Raw genomic sequence first — 20,149 nt, forward strand, 5'->3', positions numbered from 1 at the left:
TGAGCCCGTGCTCAAGCTGCTGACCTCGGGGTTTTGAACCTGGGTCCTCCACATCCCAGTCCGATGCTCTGTCCATTGCACCACCTCCTGATCAAGCGCCTCTCAACCTTTTAAGAATTTGTAAGAGGACATTTGTCTCTGCGTATGGAAGTCAGCAACCTCGTTATTGTGATGAGGTGAGGAAACGCGGGTGGGCTTTGGCACTCATGTGTTAAGTTGTAACGAAGTTATTGAAAGGCTCAGCCGCATACATGGTGGTGTCATTGTGGTCATGTCATAGCACCAGGTAGGCTAAACCCACAAGGTTACATCCTGGGATTGGAAGGTGGTCTAATTGTCTGGAGCCCATCCTGCTGGGAGCACTCTCATTACCGCCCTTTGCCTCCACTCCATCGGCCCCTTCTCTTGGCCCGGAGCTTGGAGAGCATGCTGTTGGGTCTTGTTTATGCCTACGTGAGTGTGGTTCTGGCCTCAGAGTTGGTGGGCATCTTGTATATATTTTTTTGAAATCTTAGGAAAAATGAAAAATTTTGGGGACCAAATATTATGCACACTGAGGGATATCTGATTCACTCTCACGTGCTATGATAGGGTTGGTCTCTTGTGGATACTGTGGGCCGGGAGCACCTTGTGTCCAAAATGCAGAACATTTCTGCCGATTTATGATTTGCTTCTATTTCTTGTGGTGCTGTTTATTGGTTTTGGGTTCTCTAGAGAGCCAGGAAGAGGTGATGCTCAAACTCTTTTCCTGCAGTCCACATGAGCAGTACCCACGAGAGACTTAAATTACAGTTGGTCAGCTCCAGAGCTTATGACAGCTACAGAAATTCATGGAGGTTGTAAATAGGAGAGACGCCCTTTCCCAGCCTTAATGTTGAGATGAACTAGTGCAGGCGTGGCCAACAGTTTTTGCCCCCGGGCCAGATTAGAAAGAAAACTCTTTTCACAGGCTGAATGAAATATTAAAATTAAAAAATGTTAAATACAAAAATGATTTGTTTAAGTAAACAAAATTTTATTATGTGATTTGTTTATGAATAAATGTGAGTGAAAAAAATTTTAATATACAATTTTTTTTTTTTTTCTGATGTTGGAAATGGGGCGACAGTCAGACAGACTCCCACATGCGCCCAACCGGGATCCACCCGGCATGCCCACCAGGGGGCGATGCTCTGCCAATCTGGGGCGTCGCTTTGTTGTAACCAGAGCCATTCTAGCACCTGAGGCAGAGGCCATAGAGCCATCCTCAACGCCCGGGCCAACTTTGCTCCAATGGAGCCTTGGCTGCGGGAGGGGAAGGGAGAGACAGAGAGGAAGGAGAGGGGGAGGGGTGGAGAAGCAGATGGGTGCTTCTCCTGTGTGCCCTGGCTGGGAATCGAACCCAGGACTCCTGCACTCCAGGCCGACGCTTTACCACTGAGCCAACCAGCCAGGGCTACAATATTATTTTAATAAAAATATAATTACATACCATATAAATATTCAAACTGTATTTCAATCAATCAGAATAGTAATAAATAGAATGAGCTTGAAGGGGTTATATCTCAAATATAACAATTATTTTGTTTTACAAACAGCCTGGACACGTTTTCAGTTATCAACTGCAGCTATTTCCGATGGCTTTAGGCGACCCCTGTGTTTTGGTTGTTCGACCCCCACCGAGGTCGCGACCCACAGGTTGAGAACCGCTGGTCTATGCTACAATGCCACTTGATTCAGCACACTTGACCACAAAAATAATGAATTGTTTGACCTTGGGTGCGCACTGGCAAACTCCACCTAAAAGAATGTGGGTTTCACATTGCCCCGAAATGTCAAACAGTTCATATCGAGTACAGATGAGTACAAAAGTTGTAAATTTTTATAATGGAATTTTTTTAAAAAATAAAGAAGTATCACGAATCCATTTGACCAATTGTTGAAAGTTAACCCTAGATTAGTCACATGCAGAATTCTTTTCCACATATCACTATCTTCTTACATATCTCGATTTCCAATAATCAAAGACGCTTCTGAGTAGCTGAGATTTTAAAGTAGTCGAGATTATTAAAAATTTAATCGCAGGCCGCATAAACTCATTACACGGGTCGTATATTGGCCATGCCTGAGCTAATGTATTGATCTTTCATTACTTTTCTCTTTTCCTTTCCTCATCCTGGTTTGTTCATTCTTCCCTCCCCTCCCTCTCCTCCCTCTCCCCCTCCCCTCCCTTCTCCCCAGTCCTGTCTCCTCCCCTCTTCCCCCTCCCCTCCCCCTCCCCCTTCCCTCTCTCCTTTCCCTCCTTCCCTCTCCCCCCTTCCCTTCTTTCCTTCACTTTTCCTTTTCCTTTCCCTCTCCTCTCCACCTCTCTCTGCTGTCATTCCTTTCTTAGAATTTTTTTTCTATAAAAATAATACAGCTCCTTATGAGGAAAAATAAACATGTCACGAAGGAAATAATCACCTGTAATCCCATTGTGGCTCAGCGCTCATCACTGCTGGTATTTGAGTGGCCTTTGTAACCTGACCCTTTTTTCCTTCAGCCACAAACACACACATACTTTCTGTTTTAAAGTAGAGGATCACCTAGTTGCCTGCTCTTTGTCTGAGTTGATTATAAATATGTTTTCATGCCCATTAACCATGATACGTAGAAGTCCCCCAGATCTTCATTTGCACGTACCCACTTAGCTGTGTATGATTTCTTTTTACAAATTTGTGTTTTCTCCCACTGGGCTTGCTTTGTTACTCTGTTTACTATGGCAACAGCTGAGGCATCCTTGGCTGGGCACCTTCATGACTTGCCTCTGCACTTTGAGCGGCAGTGAGGAGCACTGTGTCTGTCCATCCACGTGTCCTTTTTGATGGTCTGCAAGTAGAAAACTACTAGACAGTATAATGAACCACAAATTGAAATAGCTTTTTTTTTTTTTAAGTGAGAGGAGGAGAGTCAGAGAGCCAGATTCCTGCATGTGCCCTACCAGGGTCCATTCAGCAAGTGATGCTCTGTCCATCTGGGGCCATTGCTCTGTTGCTATTTTAGTGTCTGAGTCAAGGCCATGGAGCCATCCTCAGCACCCATTGCCAACTTTCTTGAGCTAATTGAGCCATGTCTGTGGGAAGAAGAGAGGGAGAAGCAGGGGGGGAGGGGAAGCAGATGGGCATTTCTCCTGTGTGCCCTGACCAGGAATTGAACTCAGGACTTTTGCATGCTGGGCTATACTGTACCACTGAGCCAACCAGCCAGGGCCTACTGGCTTGGAGATGTCACAGTACTGGTAGCTTAACTTATGTATCACTCAGCTGTTTTATCTATGTGAAGTAGCAATTACTCTTAAATGTATCTTTCTACCTTCACCATCTTAGAGGACCTGGGGAATGTCTGTATCCATCGCTAATCCCTCCAGGAAATTGAAGGACCAAGAAGAGACGTGACCAAAATCATGTCTTGTGTACCTTTCTTCCTTGGTTTCCAGAACATCTCTGCTCCTCGTTTTCTTTTAGATGAGTGAGCCTTGGAACATGAAACAGCGAGTGTTTTGTATTCTCCGCTGATGAGAATAGCACTCATTATGATGCATTACTTTTAACCACATCATCACCATATCATGAGCATGTCTTAGGGAATTTAAGAATAAACATTAGCTATTGTAGCTGATACTGACATTTATTTTTAATTGGATTTATTGGGGTACAGTTTTCAAGTATACAACTCAATAAAACACCATCTATCTGCACACTACAGAAAATGGACTGAAAGAGACTTTGATACTTACATTTTATTTTACCAAGACCAAGCCTACCTGGTGGGGTGGGGCGTTCAGCTGTCAGTCTCTGGGCTCATCCAATTGGACTGGACTAGAAGATTAGTACCTTGGTTTTGCCCTGTGCCACCTGTGTACGTTTAAGTCCTTTTGTGCTTGTGTTCAGCTTCTTCAAGTCTTGCCCAAATTTGGCTAGATCCAAAACCATCTTAAACCATGATGCATTTCTCAGTGCCAAAGACTGTCAAATAAAAATCTCTCTCTCTCTGCATAATGTTCTCATGGCTCAGTGACAAATAAGGTGACAGCACTGTTATCTCAACTTTTTGCCCGGCCATCAGTGTAGCCATTGTGAATGCCACTGCGGAGTGAGACACCCTCAGTCTTCTCACTGAGCCTCTGGGTGGTGGCTTTGGATATTGGTTACTGTGCTCTGGAGTGAGCTTGGAATGCAGTCCTTTGTTTAGAAGTGGGGTACTTATTTCTGACCTGTCAGCATTATCTGGACATTACTTTTAATGTCTGGGTTTCCTTTTTGTTTCTAAACCCGATTTTTCAGCCTGTCAGTAATCACGTTGTGGACCAAGGTATTAAGTTTGGAATGTTTCTATAAGATCTGGAACAGATTCTTTTATTTTTCTTTAGGTGGGAGAATTTAGAATGCAAATCAAGGTTTGGTCTATAAATTTGGGTTCAAATGAGGTCCAGACAGGTCTGATTTAAAGCTTGGCATTTAATTTTTGGGACCATCTGTCCCATCTCATGTGTTCATGCCCTCCTCCCCTTCCTCCTGCATTTAAAGGTCAGCGCAGGTGATTGAATGCAGAAGCAGAAGAAGGGCAAGCGAGGACTCCTTCAGTGGACCTCAGGAAGTGCATAGAACAAACCTAAGTAATCCAGTCATGTATTGGTTCTTGTTGAGTTGTTTCTGCAGTGCCAGCTAGAGCCTGGTAGCGGCACTGAGTCAGCTTTTGAGCTTTGACATAGAGCACGGGGAAATTGAGATGCTTAGGTGATTTGTATTGTTTTAGGAATCAGTAGTGACCGGAGTCAGAAGCTATTTGCTACCAGGTTAGCCTTGTAATTAGTCAGTATGTATTGTATGACTCGACATGCTAAGGTTTTAAAAAGAATCGTAATACACCTTTTATACTTACCCTGTTTTTTTGAAGATTGGTTTTTATTTAGAGGTAAAAAATTTGTATTTTAGATGAGTACACTCTAGCTGATTTGATTTGCAATGCCTGTTTAGATAAATAGATGCTAGAAATCTTTATTATTAATAACTTTCACAGATTATCTTAACTACAGGAAACTTTTACAGGCATGTTTTCTTTTTACTTAAAAAATAATCGTTTTTCGCCTGACCAGGCAGTGGCGCAGTAGATGGAGCATCGGACTGGGATGTAGAGGACTCAGGTTTGAGACTCAGAGGTTGCTGGCTTGAGATCGGGCTCATCTGGTTTGAGCAAAAAGCTCATCAGCTTGGACCCAAGATCGCTGGCTTGAGCAAGGGGTTACTCGGTCTGCTGAAGGCCCACAGTTAAGGCACATATGAGAAAGCAATCAATGAACAACTAAGGTGTTGCAACGAAAAACTGATGATTGATGCTTCTCATCTCTCTGTCCCTGTCTATCCCTCTCTCTGACTCTCTCTCTGTTAAAAAAAAAAAAAAAAAAAGTTGTTTTTCTGGTAATTGTGGTTTTACTTATGTTGCCCCTGCTCAGCAGGGTGCCCTTCCTGGGAGGTGCTTTCTCTCTATCATTCCCTTAAATCTGTCCTGTCATTCATGACCCAGTTCTCTCCTGCCTGCATGCTCTGGGTGAGCCAGCACAGAGGAGGACCAGTGTATGCTGGAGAATGCAGTGGCAAATCGGAAAGCATGTCAGTGTTTTGCACAGAAAGACTTGCTTGGCATACCCCTCCTCAGAGCCTTGTCTGGACTGATGGACTGCAGCAAGCACTGATCTGGCTAAAAGGTTTTGATTGCATTTGCTATTGATATAGCCATTGATGCAAATAAATATATGAACAGATTTTAGAACTTATTTTGGGGGAGAAAGTGGGAAGTAAGAAAGTTTTGTGGGTGAATATAAGTGACAGAAGTTCTTTAAAATGTTGGACATGGCTGGAACTTCTCAGGTGCAGGTAGGGCATAAACAATGAGCGGTTTTCCTGTGTTCCAGGCACCTGTTTGTCAGATCAGTATCTGTCTATAGTCAGGTGTTTGGAAGTGAAGAGAGGTGTCTTCCGAGAATGAGGAACATGGATAAAGGAGAAAGGGGCAGCAGTTCATTTCAGCTATTCTAAGATATCAACTAAAGACTTATCTGAGCATGTGTTAAAGAAAATGACCATGGACAAGGCAGAAACCTTGGAGGCAGGTCTGCCCTGCATTTTTTGCACTGAGACATGCCTGCTGGTCATGGGGGATGTCTGACTCTCCCCAAGAGTGTAGGTTTTCTGAATGAGAGAGAGACAGAAAGACAGGAAGGGAGATAAGAAGAATCAGCTCGTAGTTGCATCACTTTAGCTGTTCATTGATTGCTTCTCATATGTTCCTTGATCTGGGGTGATGGGCTCTCCAGGCAAACCAGTGACCCCTTGCTCAGGCCAGCAATCATGGATGGGATCATGTCTATGATCCCATGCTCAAGCCGGTGACCCCATGCTCAAGCCGGATGAGCTCATGTTCAAGCTGGCGTTCTTGGTGTTTCAAACCTGGGTCCTCAGCATCCCAGGTTGACACTCTGAAAACTGTGCCACTGCCTGGTCAGGCAGGACAGGGGTGTGGTGTTTTATAAGAATGATTTTGAGTATGCAGGTGTGCCACTCTCTTTGACTGCACTTCTCTACGATAAGGAACCCCATGCAGCATCATTCTGCAAAATACCATACCTTCCTCCCTGAAGGCCTCTTGTCCGTGGTCTCATTTCACAGTCAGCAAGGTCTCACCATTGGTCAAGCGGTCTATCCCAGCTGTGTAAACCCCTTACCTCTGCAGTTCTTTTATTCTTTCTAGATGTCTGAATCTGGAAGATGGTCTAGAGTGGACCCCAGGCCCAGTTTGGCTGTAGATGAACAAACAGGCCCTGGCCGGTTGGCTCAGCGGTAGAGTGTCGGCCTAGCGTGCGGAGGACCCGGGTTCGATTCCTGGCCAGGGCACACAGGAGAAGCGCCCATTTGCTTCTCCACCCCTCCGCCGCGCTTTCCTCTCTGTCTCTCTCTTCCCCTCCCGCAACCAAGACTCCATTGGAGCAAAGATGGCCCGGGCGCTGGGGATGGCTCTGTGGCCTCTGCCTCAGGTGCTAGAGTGGCTCTGGTTGCAACATGGCGACGCCCAGGATGGGCAGAGCATCGCCCCCTGGTGGGCAGAGCGTCGCCCCCTGGTGGGCGTGCCGGGTGGATCCCGGTCGGGCGCATGCGGGAGTCTGTCTGACTGTCTCTCCCTGTTTCCAGCTTCAGAAAAATGAAAACAAAAACAAAACAAAAACAAAACAAAAACGAACAAACAGATCATGTCCATTGTGTCTCGTTCCCCCCCCCCCCCAATCCCTCGCCCTCTCCTTGGTGCAAATATTAGGCTTAATACCTGTTACTTCCTCTTCCTGATGTCAGCAGAAGATAAACTCTCCCTGTTCCTCCGCTACGACTTAAGTCTTTCAGGCCCCTCAAGTGCTGGTAGCCAATTCATCTTCCTTCCATCAAATAAAATTGGGGGTGGGGGAGGAGAGGGCTACAAGATGGCAATGGAGTAGGCGGACGTACCAACTTCCACCTCCTAGAACCAAAGTGGATTACAACTTAATTTTAAGAACCATCTTCTGGAAAAACCAACTTCGGACTAAACTAAGAGGACTCTTCAACCAAGGAATACTGAAGAAGCCACACCGAGACTGGTAGGAAAAGTGGAAACGTGGAGAGGGCTGCCCAGCTCCCCGGAGTGAATGGCAGCTGGGAGAGACTTATGTGGCAGGAAGTGAGTTTAGCAGAGGGAGGGTCCTGAGTCCCAGGAACAAAGCCCCAGCCTGCAGCCCCAGAGCCTAGAAGAGGCGTATGGACAGTATTTAGCTAGAAAAAGGGCATACCTTAAAAAGCTAGAAAAAGCTCAAATAAACAACTTAACCCTGCATCTAAAAGAACTAGAAAAAGAACAGCAAGTATAGCCCAGAGGTAGTAGAAGGAAAGAAATAATAAAGATCAGAGCGAAAATAAATGACAAAGAGGCTAAGGAAACAATACAGAGGATCAATGAAACCAGGAGCTGGTTCTCTGAAAAGGTAAACAAGAACCTTTAACCAGACTCACCAAGAAAAAAAGAGAGGACTCAAAAAAATAAATTAGATATGAAAGTGGAGAAATAACAACTGACACAACAGAAATACAAAATATTATAAGAAAATACTATGAAGAACTGTATGCCAAAAAACTAAACAACCTAGTCCATTTCATAATGGACAAATTCCTTGAAACATATAATCTTCCAAAAATCAATCTGGAAGAATCAGAAAACCTAAACTACCAATTACAACAAGTGAGATCAAAACAGTTATCAAAAACCTCCCCAAAAGAAAAAGTCCTGGGCCTGATGGCTTCACAAGTGAATTCTACCAAATACTCAAAGAAGAACTAACTCCTATTCTTCTCAAACTATTTCAAAAAATTCAAGAGGAAGGAAGACTTCCAAGCTTCTTTTATGAGGCGAGCATAATTCTGATTCCAAAACCAGGCAAAGACAACACAAAGAAAGAAAATTGTAGACCAGTATCCCTGATGAATTTAGATGCTAAAATCCTCAACAAAATATTAGCAAACCGGATTCAGCAATATATGAAAAAAATCATATACCAAAATCAAGTGGGATTTATTCTTGGGAGGCAAGGCTGGTTCAATATTTGCAAATCAATCAGTGTGATTCATTACGTAAACAAAGGGAAGAAGAAAAACCACATGATAATTTCAATAGATGCAGAAAAAGCATTTGATAAAATCCAGCACCCATACATGATCAAAACTCTCAGCAAAGTGGGAATACAGGGAACAAAGCTCAACATGATAAAAGCCATCTATGACAAACCCACAGCCAACATCATACTCAATGGGCAAAAATTAAAAGCAATCCCCTTAAGATCAGGAACAAGGCAGGGGTGCCCCCTTTAACCACTCTTATTCAACATAATTCTGGAAGTCCAGCCACAGCAGTCAGACAGAAAAAATAAAAGGCATCCGAATTGGAAAAGAAGAAGTAAAACTATCATTATTTGCAGATGATATGCTATTGTATATAGAAAACCCTAAAGTCTCGGTCAAAAAACTACTGGACCTGATAAATGAATTCAGCAAGGTGTCAGGATATAAAATTAATACTCAGAAATCAGAGGCATTTTTATACACTAACAGTGAACTTTCAGAAAGAGAAATTAAGGAAGCAATCCCTTAACCATTGCAACCAAAAAAGTAAAGTACCTAGGAATAAATTTAACCAGGGAAATTAAAGACTTGTACTTGGAAAATTATAAAACATTGATAAAAGAAATCAAGGAAGATACAAACAAGTGGAAGCATATACCATGCTCATGGTTAGGAAGAATAAACATCATTAAAATGTCTATATTACCTAAAGCAATCTATAAATTCAATGCAATACCAATTAAAATACCAATGACTTACTTCAAAGATATAGAACACATATTCCTAAAATTTGTATGGAACCAAAAAGAACACGAATAGCCTCAGAAATCTTGAAAAGGAAGAATAAAGTGGGAGGTATCACACTTCTGGATATCAATTTATACTACAAGGCCATTGTACTCAAAATAGCCTGGTACTGTCATAAGAACAGCCATATAGATCAATGGAACAGAACAGAGAACCCAGAAATACACCCACACCTTTATGGACAACTGATATTTGACAAAGGCGGTAAGAGCATACAATGGAATAAAGACAGCCTCTTAAACAAATGGTGTTGGGAAAATTGGGCAGCTACCTGCAAAAACATGAAACTAGACCACCAACTTACACCATTCACAAAATAAACTCAAAATGGATAAAAGACTTAAATGTAAGCCATAAAACCATAAGCATCTTAGAAGAAAACATAGGCAGTAAGCTCTCCGACATCTCTCGCAGCGATATATTTGCTGATGTATCTCCACGGGCAAGTGAAATAAAAGACAGAATAAACAAATGGGACAATATCAATCTAAAAAGCTTTTGCACAGCCAAAGACAATAAGAACAGAATAAAAAGACAAACTACACAGTGGGAGAACATTTTTGACAAGACATCTGATAAGGGGTTAATAACCAAAATTTATAAAGAACTTGTAAAACTTAATACCAGGAAGACAAACTATCCAATCAAGAAATGGGTGAAAGAAATGAATAGACACTTCTCCAAAGGGGACATACAGATGGCCAATAGGCATATGAAAAAATGCTCAACATCACTAATCATTAGAGAAATGCAAATTAAAACCACAATGAGATATCACCTCACACCAGTCAGAATGTCGCTCATCAACAAAACAACACAGAATAAATACTGGTGAGGATTTGGAGAAAAGGGAACCCTCCTGCACTGCTGGTGGGAATGCAGACTGGTGCAGCCACTGTGGAAAACAGTATGGAGATTCCTCAAAAAATTGAAAATCGAACTGCCTTTTCACTCAGCTATCTCCCTTTTAGGAATATACCCCAAGAACACCACAGCACTGTTTGAGAAGAAGAAATGCACCCCCATGTTTATGGCAGCATTGTTTACAATAGCGAAGATCTGGAAACAGCCCAAGTGTCCTTCAGTGGATGAGTGGATTATAAAGCTTTGGTACAGCCTGGCCTGTGGTGGCGCAGTGGATAAAGCATCGACCTGGAAATGCTGAGGTCACCGGTTCGAAACCCTGGGCTTGCCTGGTCAGGGCACATATGGGAGTTGATGCTTCCAGCTCCTCCCCCCCCCCTCTCTTTCTCTGTCTCTGTCTCTCTCCTCTCTAAAATGAATAAATAAAAATAAAAAATAAAAAATAAACCTTTGGTACATATATACTATGGAGTACTACTCAGCCATAAGAAATGATGACATCGGATCATTTACAACAACATGGATGGACCTTGATAACATTATACTGAGTGAAATATGTAAATCAGAAATAACTAAGAACTGCATGATTCCATACATAGGTGGGACATAAAAATGAGACTCAGAGACATGGACAAGAATGTGTTGATTTTGGGGTTGGGGGAGGAGAGGGAGGGGTGGGGTAGTGGGAGGGGAGGGGCATGGAGAAAACTAGTTAGAAGGTGACGGAAGACAATTGGAGTTTGGGTGATGGGAATGCAGCATAATCAAATGTCAAAATAACCTGGAGATGTTTTTTCTGAACATATGTACCCTGATTTATCAATGTCACCCCATTAAAATTAAAAAAAAATTGGAGGTGAGAAACAGACCTTCATCAGTCCTGTTCAGTGAAAAAGTCAACATTTTCACTGTTTGACTATTCCAACTTTGGCCCTGGCTGGTTTGCTGAGTGATAGAGCACCAGTATGTAGAAGTCCCATGTTCGATTCCTGGTCACGGCACATAGGAGAAATGCCCATCTGTTTCTGTACTCCTGTGCTTCTCTCTCACACTTCTCTCTCAGTCTCTTTCTTTCTCTCCAACAATCATGACTTGATTGGCTCAAGCAAGTTGGCCCCCGGCGCTGAGGATAGCTTTGTGAACTCTGCCTCAGGTGCAAAAAAAAAAAAAAAAAAGGTTCTGGTTGCCAGTCAACGGAACAAGGGCCCCAAATGGGCAGAGCATAGGTCACTGTTGGGCTTGCTAGGTGGATCCCAGTTGGGCACACGCAGGAGTCTATCTCTGTGCCTCCCCTCCTCTCTCACTAAACTTAAAAAAAGAAAGAAAAAAAAAAGAGTGTCCCAACTTTTTTCTTTCTCATGGGATATTTGAAATTAGGTTTTATTTTATAGTAAGCTGTTTCTAACTTTGTTGGCATACTGTGTGCATAACATCTTTTTGTTCCTTCTATCTCAAGTAATTACAGCTTCATTTAAAAATTTATTCTTTTCCCCTTGAGAGGCCCATTTTGGATGATATGTAAAAAACATGGAATCTATAAAATACTCCTATTATTTCTACCAGTCTGGTTTATCATAATCCTTGACCTTCTGCTGCATGTTAAGCAGCTTTTGCAGGGTTGTATCATGTGTGATGAATGTCCTTGGTCAGTCCAGTTTTTAAAGCTTGTGTTTATATAAATGAGTAGTTCCTGCTGCCTTTGGAGATGAGGTGCAAATTGGGTTATAACAAAAGCAACAACAGCAATAAATGGTTTACAATGTTGTAAGAGAACACAAAACTTCTGTGTCATGTTTTTGTGTAATTTCTCCAGCTGGGAAATAGCTGAGCTCAACTTGTGTTGAGTGACTTCCTTGCCTGCAGTCTTGCTGTACGGGCATTGCTCTCCGATGTAGTGCTGATTGGACCCCTCCTAGTGGCTGATCCTGCACTTGGCATCCCTGATGATCATCTGGGCATTGTCCATTTGCGAGTACTGGGGTCAGTGTGATAAATGCACTCTCCTCACATGCATCTTCAGTGTGTCCTGTTTAGCTCTGTGTGTCACCAGCTGAACCTTCGGGGCTGCTGCACTGCGACCACACATGCCCACTCCATGCAGCTTCACGGGACCACCCCCATAACCTGTTCTAAAGCAACTCAGTCCGCGGGTTACATAGAGACACCAAGGCAGGATGTAGAAGAAATTTTAGGAGATTTATTAAGAAGCCGGCTACGTGTATGACTTACAGGGGGTACAGCCTACCCAAATCATGCAGCCTCGAATATAGCTTTGAGGCTAGTTATATAGACATGATCACATAAGGGTTGGGTGAAAAAGGAGAGGGTGCAAGATACAAAAGTTATTTACTGATAAGCTTGCAACATTTATCTATAGGATCTATTAAAAGGAAAAAACTTTCCTACTTATCAAAACTTACAAGATAACACAATACTGATAAATGTTTTATACAGTAGTGATGTCGTTTTACATATCAACACAGCATAAATGTCGTTTTATATATCAACACAGTAGGGATAAGTATTGTTTTACATATCAAAGACATTCCCAAATCTTCTAGGGTTTACATTTATCCTTGTTGCCACAACAGTGAAAAGTTTTAGCTTAGAATAAGGAAATTACCTTTGCTAAAAGTGTTGGGGTTAGGAAAACCTAATAAGCTAGTCCCGGCTTGCTTAGTTTACACGTTTTATACATATGAAGAATTTCAAAAGGGATGATTAGTAGAAAACATATAAAATGTTACAGAATGCAGGTTTTTCAAGCAAGGGGAGTGGGCTCACGATCCCTTTGTCTAGAGGTATACATCACTCCCAGGACTCCAGGAGGGGAGGGAGAGTTAGGATCAGTGTAGGATATGTAAACATTGTTTCCTAAAGGATCTTATTGAAGGGGAAGGGGAAGTTTTTCAGATAACTTTTATCTTCCTTGCTGTCTAGCAAGTGGTCTTAGTCCTTCCTTGGTTTAGAAGCATAGTTAAATTATGATTAGTTACAACCTTTTGCCCCTTTAGTCACTTTGTTAGGCAGATAAAGTATATTATGCTCACTTTTTTAAAGATGGTGCTGCCCATGTGGAAACCTGTAGCCCAGGTGATAATATTACTTGCCCTTCTTGCTTGGGATGGGCGTGATTATGTTAATGTGTGTTGGGAGAGTGCTTTTGCGCCAAAAGGTTTTAAAAGCAAGAGAGATCACGTTGTTCTAGGAAGAGCCCATGCTAGAGGAGAGCGGAGAAAGGCCATGTGGAGGAGAGGAGAGGCAGCCAAGATGGCGGAGTGCTGAAGGAGAAACCAGTTTGTGCAGAGAGAAGGAGATGGGGAACAGAGGTGAATAAGGCTGGTGTAAGGCCAGGAACCGCCATCGTGGCCATTCACATGCAGGTTCGCATTGGATTCGGACAGTCGGTAAAGAAACAAAGGAGCCAAAAGCAGATGGGCTGTCATCTTTAATCCTAGCTTGCACCCGGCGGGCAAGTAAAAATACACACTGGGCTCCAAAACCCACTCACATTCAGTGCTCACAAAGCCACTGATCTATCCGAGTTTCCTAGAATCAAAGGTTTCTAGCTCACCAGACTTATTCACCTCTGTTCCCCATCTCCTTCCTTATCCCAGATACAAACTCTACACAAACTGGCATCTCACTCAGCACTCCACCATCTTGGCTGCTTTTCCTGGCCTCCTTCACGTGGCCTCCTTCTGCTTGCCTCTCTGCTCTCTCCTCTGCTGATAATCTCAGGAACCCCGAGCCAAACTCCCGCTCCGTCCCTATTTTATAGTGTAGAAATCCAAACACTTAATCCAATATACAAAATAGGGAAGTCTCTAATACAAAGTCACCCTCTGAGGCATGATTGGATTGTACCACCCCACATCAAAAAGGGTAGGAAAGGCTTAATCCCAAAACCAAGCCCCAGGCTACAAGGATTCTGCCTGCCTTTAGCCCACCCCAACACACATTAATATCACCTGGGCGACAACCTCCTCACGTTATCTTTAACAAAGTGAGCATAATACATTTTATCTGCCCAACAGCTGGTGAGCTAGAAACCTTTGATTTTAGGAAACTCGGATAAGTCAGTGGCTTTGGGAGCCCTGAATGGAAAGGGAAGTGTTTTCCCACTGTGTGTATTTCTCTTCTGCCGAGTGCGAACTAGAAATAAAGCTAATGGCCCACTAGTTCTTGGCTCCATTGTTTCATTACCATGTGTCTGAATCAAATGCAAACTTGCATGGGCCAGGCAGCTATGATGGTGGCCGTGGCTACTGGCTTTACAGTCTTTCTCTCTTTTTTTTTTCTTTTCAGAAAGGAGGGGTAAGGGGGCCTGACTCTTCCTTTTAAAATACTAATGTCAACAATTTTTGCAATTATTCGGCACCCTATCACAAACCTGTGAGGCTATATGGCAGCTCCGGGTGCAGGGATGTACTTGTTTAAATGCCTGAAAAATACCCTGTTAAAGACGTACTCATGTGCTAACATTTTACTCTCCGTTATGAGTGGTCCATATTTAGTGAAAAAATAAACAAGAGTGCAGATACTTTTGTGGTTAATGATGTGTGGTTGGTTCACCTATGCTGTGCCCTGCAGCAAGCCTTCATTAAAATCAGGGTTTCATAATTACCAAAGTTTTACATTCTGGAAGGAACCTTAGACACTGTATTTATCTGCTTTTCTTATTTAAGGGGAGAATGGGCAGTATGGAGTGGCCCCATGTGCTTGTTGGAGCCAGCACCTTCCGTGGGGCAGGCTTCCTGGCTCCTCACTGATGGGTCTGCCTTTTAGGAGCAGACTTCTGCGGGCACAGACCGCCACTTCTGTGTGGTCTCTGTGCCGCATTAATATTTACTAGTAACATAGATTTCGTGGGTAAATTCCCAGAAAATACAGTGATAGAAATTAAACCAGTGCTTTGACAGTAACATCATTTATAACTTTGGGTCTATTACGTGCCAGGTATGATTACAAGTCCTTTCTCCATTTCCACCAGCTCGCTGCTCAGCACTGTGTGAGGGTGCTGGTGTTTCCCCCGTGCCCTGGGGTGGGGGCCAGGACATCGAGGCTCTGTGACGGATGATGTGCTGGGACCCAGCTGTCAGGCATCGCACCTCTGCTTCCCTCTGGCCTGGAGGGGAGGAGGGGGAGGTGTCCTCGTGTTTTCTTGTTTGCTTACCCTTCTGTCAGCATCACCCCACAGTGGCAGTTGATTCTAGTTTCAACTCTTTGTCGGGCAGTCCCCAGACCAGCTTCATTTGTTGTCTTCCTAGGGGACGTCTCCACCCCAGCCCGAGCACCAGCTCTAGTAGCCTGCTCAGACGTCTTAGGGGACAGGGCAGTGGGCCGCACTACTGCCCCAGAAGTCCTGCTGCCGAGCGGCTCCCATCCCAGCCCTGCCAGCAGCTCCCTCTGCTCTGAGTCTGGGACCACCTTCCCGGACTCTCCTTCCAGCTTCGAGGCTCTGCTGACCCCAGGCTCTCTGTCCTCAGCTCCGGGGGTGCTAGGTGCTTCTGGCCTTTCACTTGTGCACCTGAGTCCTTCTGTTAAATTCTCTGTTGTGATTTCTGTTCGCCTTATTGGATCTCGACTGTACTTTGGGTGTATAGTAAATGATATTTGGGATTAAGCATATCTGGCATTAAAATAATTTTGGTAAATTTATTCTAAGTAATATGTACTTAAAATTAGCATCTAGTTATTAATTAGTACTGGCATATATTTTTACATATTTACCAAAGGGTATAAAATCCAAGCAATCTTTAAAAAAAAAAGAGTGAAATGAGCACTGGCTGAATAGCTTGGTTGGTTAGAGCATCGTCCTGAAGTGCAGAGGTTGCCAGTTCGATCTTCGGTCAAGACACATACAGGAGCAGATTGGTGTTCCTCTCTCTCTCTCCCTCCCCTCTCCTCTCTCTAAAATCAATCAAATAAACATTAAAATCAATGAAATGATGCAATTTTCTTTTTTGATTTCCCCAAAAGCTAAATGAAGCTGAAAGTAGCAGGTAATTAGTCAAATCTTGTGGCTTTTGGGAAAAGGATATGCTGATCTAATTAGAATAAATGGATATCAGTTGGCCCAAAGTGGACTGATAGTCCAAGTGGACTTCTTAATCTGTTTTTGGACAAAAATTCTTTCGTGACCAAATGAATTTCAAACTGCCACTGACCTCCTTGTCTAAGGACCTGCCTGCCTTTCCATCCCGTTCCCCTTGTCCCCGAGCTGAAGGAGCCAGGACCTGGTGCTCGAAAGCGGGCATGTTCTTGTTCTCTCTGTGTTTGTGCTCCTGCCAAGGTTCACTAGCTGCAAAAGCATAGGGTCAGTGTCTGCACCAGACCATCATTATTCACTGAGTAAAATGTGGCTGTCCCCCCACCCCCATTCTGGATATTTAATAAAAGGCTCACAACATCAGTGTGTCCAGCAGGCATGCAGGCTCTGGCTTGGGGCTTTTGCTGCCCGTCTGTTCCCCAACCAGAGAGTGTTAGCCAGGCGTCCAGGACAGCAGGGAGCACTGTGGGGGTGACTTCTGGCCTCTGACTTATCATCTCTGTGTAAATTCTCTATGTTCCTGGCATGTACATAGTGAATGGGGAAAGCTCAGCCAGGAGTAGGTCACCATTCCCAGATGTTTAATTATAGTCATTAGGACGCATTTGAAAATACCTGGTGAGCTTCCTAAAAGCATAACAATGAGGGAATCCCTTTGAATCTTGATGGATTAGTACTTTTGATTAAAGTGATTATAAGCAAGTGCTCCTGCTATCTCTGGAACATTGTTTCCAAAAAGAGGTAATGATTTGCTCTGCGCAGTGTGATACGCATGTCATGTTCCTTTTCATTTTGTTCCCCTGTTTTCATCAACTGTGCCAAGTTTTAACTAATGTACTTCAGTTGTATGAAAACTTTAGCATGTAAAATGATATCTTTAGTAGCAATATTTAAATCTTTAGTGACAGTATATTTATCATATAACATCTCCTGGAGTTTAAAGGTCAGTTTCCTGGAACCTTAAGCACATAATGGAATGGAATGTGTTCCAGAGTTTTTAAAATTTAGTTTGAGGCCTGACCTGTGGTGGCTCAGTGGATAAAGCGTCGACCTGGAAATGCTGAGGTCACTGGTTCAAAACCCTGGGCTTGCCTGGTTAAGGCACATATGGGAGTTGATGCTTCCAGCTCCTCCCCCTTCTCTCTCTCTGTCTCTCCTCTCTCTCCCTCTCTGTCTCTCTTTCCTCTCTAAAAATGAAAAAAAAAAATTTAGTTTGAAGTTTAAAAATAAAACACGAGCCTGACCAGGCGGTGGCACAGTGGATGGAGCATCGGACTGGGATGTGGAGGACCCAGGTTTGAGACCCGGAGGTCTCCAGCTTGAGTGCGGGCTCATCTGGTTTGACCAAAGCTCACCAGCTTGAGCCCAAGGTCGCTGGCTTGAGCAAGGGGTTACTCAGTCTGCTGAAGGCCCGCGGTCAAGGCACATATGAGAGGGCGATCAATGAACAACTAAGGTGTCGCAACGAAAACCTAATGATTGATGCTTCTCATCTCTCTCTGTTTCTGTCTGTCTATCCCTGTCTATCCCTCTCTCTGACTCTCTCTCTGTCTCTGTAAAAAAAACAAAAAATTAAGAGTAGAGAATGGATTGACAACCACATGTTAGCCTATGGGGACAGTGGTAGTAAATTTTTTTTTTTTTTGTATTTTTCTGAAGCTGGAAATGGGGAGAGACAGTCAGACAGACTCCCGCATGCGCCCGACCGGGATCCACCCGGCACGCCCACCAGGGGCGACGCTCTGCCCCTCCGGGGCGTCGCTCCACCACGACCAGAGCCACTCTAGCGCCTGAGGCAGAGGTCAAGGAGCCATCCCCAGCGCCTGGGCCATCTTTGCTCCAATGGAGCCTTGGCTGCGGGAGGGGAAGAGAGAGACAGAGAGGAAAGAGGGGGGGGTGGAGAAGCAGATGGGCGCTTCTCCTATGTGCCCTGGCCGGGCATTGAACCCGGGTCCCCCGCACGCCAGGCCGACGCTCTACCGCTGAGCCAACCGGCCAGGGCTGATGAAGGGGAGATTTTAAAGAAAATACTTGTTTTCTACTTTTTTTTTTTCTTATTATTTAAATTTATGTCATAAAATTTTTTGGCGTTTTTCTACCCTGTGAGAGGGCTATGTTCAAGCCATCCTCCTCAGATACCTGTTTTGGAGCTTGCATTGAAGATAACACTAAAAAATGCTTTTAGTTTTCTACTTCAGTTCTGGGAAGTGTGGGGAATCTCTGTATCTCTTGACTTTTACTGCTTTCTCTCCTGCTTCTCTTGTTGCTCTTCATCTTGGCTCATTCTGATTCTTTGTGGCTTCCCCTAATGAAACTTCAAGTTTCTGTTACGTTTGAGTGTTGTTTTTTAAAGCACACTGCCTGGTCTCCATTCGCTCTCAGATGGACCCACTGCCTCCCCCTCACATCTGCTCTCTGAACCGTCAACCCCAAGGCTCTTGGTAAAACAGCACAGAGTGGAACTTCATCAGGGTTGTTAAGAAGTGAGAATAGTCCCATTCTTTTCCTCTGTAGTCTCTGCTCGTTGGCAGGTTTTGTTGGACTATCCTGCAGTGACACTGGCCCCCACTTCCGTCCTGTGTGCTCAGGAGAGGCACAGGCTAGGGCCGTACCTGTTGTCTTTTACAGATAAAAATCACAGAGGACTGTGGGAACTAGTGTGTAAGAAAGATGTATAGACAAACACAGGGCAGTGTGGGAAAGTTCAACAGGTGGCTCTGGAAGAGCTGTTCACAGGTCAGTTTAAACTCTTATTTTGTAGGAGTTTGTAATGGTTAATAAGAGGCTAAGTTCACTTAAAAAAAGTGTAACACAGAATGAGCATGTTAAAACATGCGCACACATACACACACATCTCTTGATGATATAAGGGGAATGACTGTTTTCTGAACAGGTCAAGTATTGTTCACAGTGTGTTCAGCAAATGTTGGCGGAGTGTCAGTCTCAGAAGAAGCATTTACTGTGTGCTCTTCTATATTCATAAAGGGAAAGAATACAAAGTGGGTTTTTTGTTGTTTTTTTTTTCATTTTTCCGAAGCTGGAAACGGGGAGGCAGTCAGACAGACTCCCGCATGCGCCCGACTGGGATCCACCCGGCATGCCCACCAGGGGGCGATGCTGCCCTTCTGGGGTGTCACTCTGTTGCAGCCAGAGCCATTCTAGCGCCTGAGGCAGAGGCCACAGAGCCATCCCCAGCACCCGGGCCATCTTTGCTCCAATGGAGTCTTGGCTGTGGGAGGGGAAGAGAGAGACAGAGAGGAAGGAGAGGGGGAGGGGTGGAGAAGCAGATGGGCGCTTCTCCTGTGTGCCCTGGCCGGGAATCGAACCCGGGACTTCTGCATGCCAGGTCGATGCTCTACCGCTGAGCCAACCGGCCAGGGCCCAAAGTGGTTTTTAGGCACTTAATTTTATTGTGCTTATAAGGCAGTTGGTGTGTTAGGAAGGGGAGTTGGATCGATGCCTGAGGCCTCAGGTGTGTGTGTGTCTGCACGGACACACATGATTCTCTTCTAGATTATTCTTCTGTCTGCCCTGTGATTGCCTGTCCAGGTAGCATTTCATGGGCACACATGCTATTTTCCCAGACCCTGTGCCCCGTGGGGTTGCCCTGTGTACATTCTCCCAGAGTGCGGTCTGTTCTGCACCCCTCTGCTCCCGTTCTCGTGTTCTGTACACTGTTGTCTTTGTATACATGCTATCTTTAGTGCCTTTGTGGGAGCATTTTCTTTGTAGGGGAGGGGAAGTTTATCAAAACAGGGAAAAAGATGGCAAG

At 44.1% G+C, this 20,149-nt stretch overlaps 1 protein-coding gene across 9 annotated transcripts in view; it reads left to right on the forward strand.

The window, feature by feature from the left end:
- Positions 1-20,149, forward strand: part of PARD3 (par-3 family cell polarity regulator) — a 696,077-nt gene that overhangs the window by 118,440 nt on the left and 557,488 nt on the right. The window lies entirely within an intron of this gene.

This window comes from Saccopteryx leptura, chromosome 5 (genome assembly GCF_036850995.1).
Source record: "Saccopteryx leptura isolate mSacLep1 chromosome 5, mSacLep1_pri_phased_curated, whole genome shotgun sequence".
In the NCBI taxonomy this organism is placed as follows: domain Eukaryota; kingdom Metazoa; phylum Chordata; class Mammalia; order Chiroptera; family Emballonuridae; genus Saccopteryx; species Saccopteryx leptura.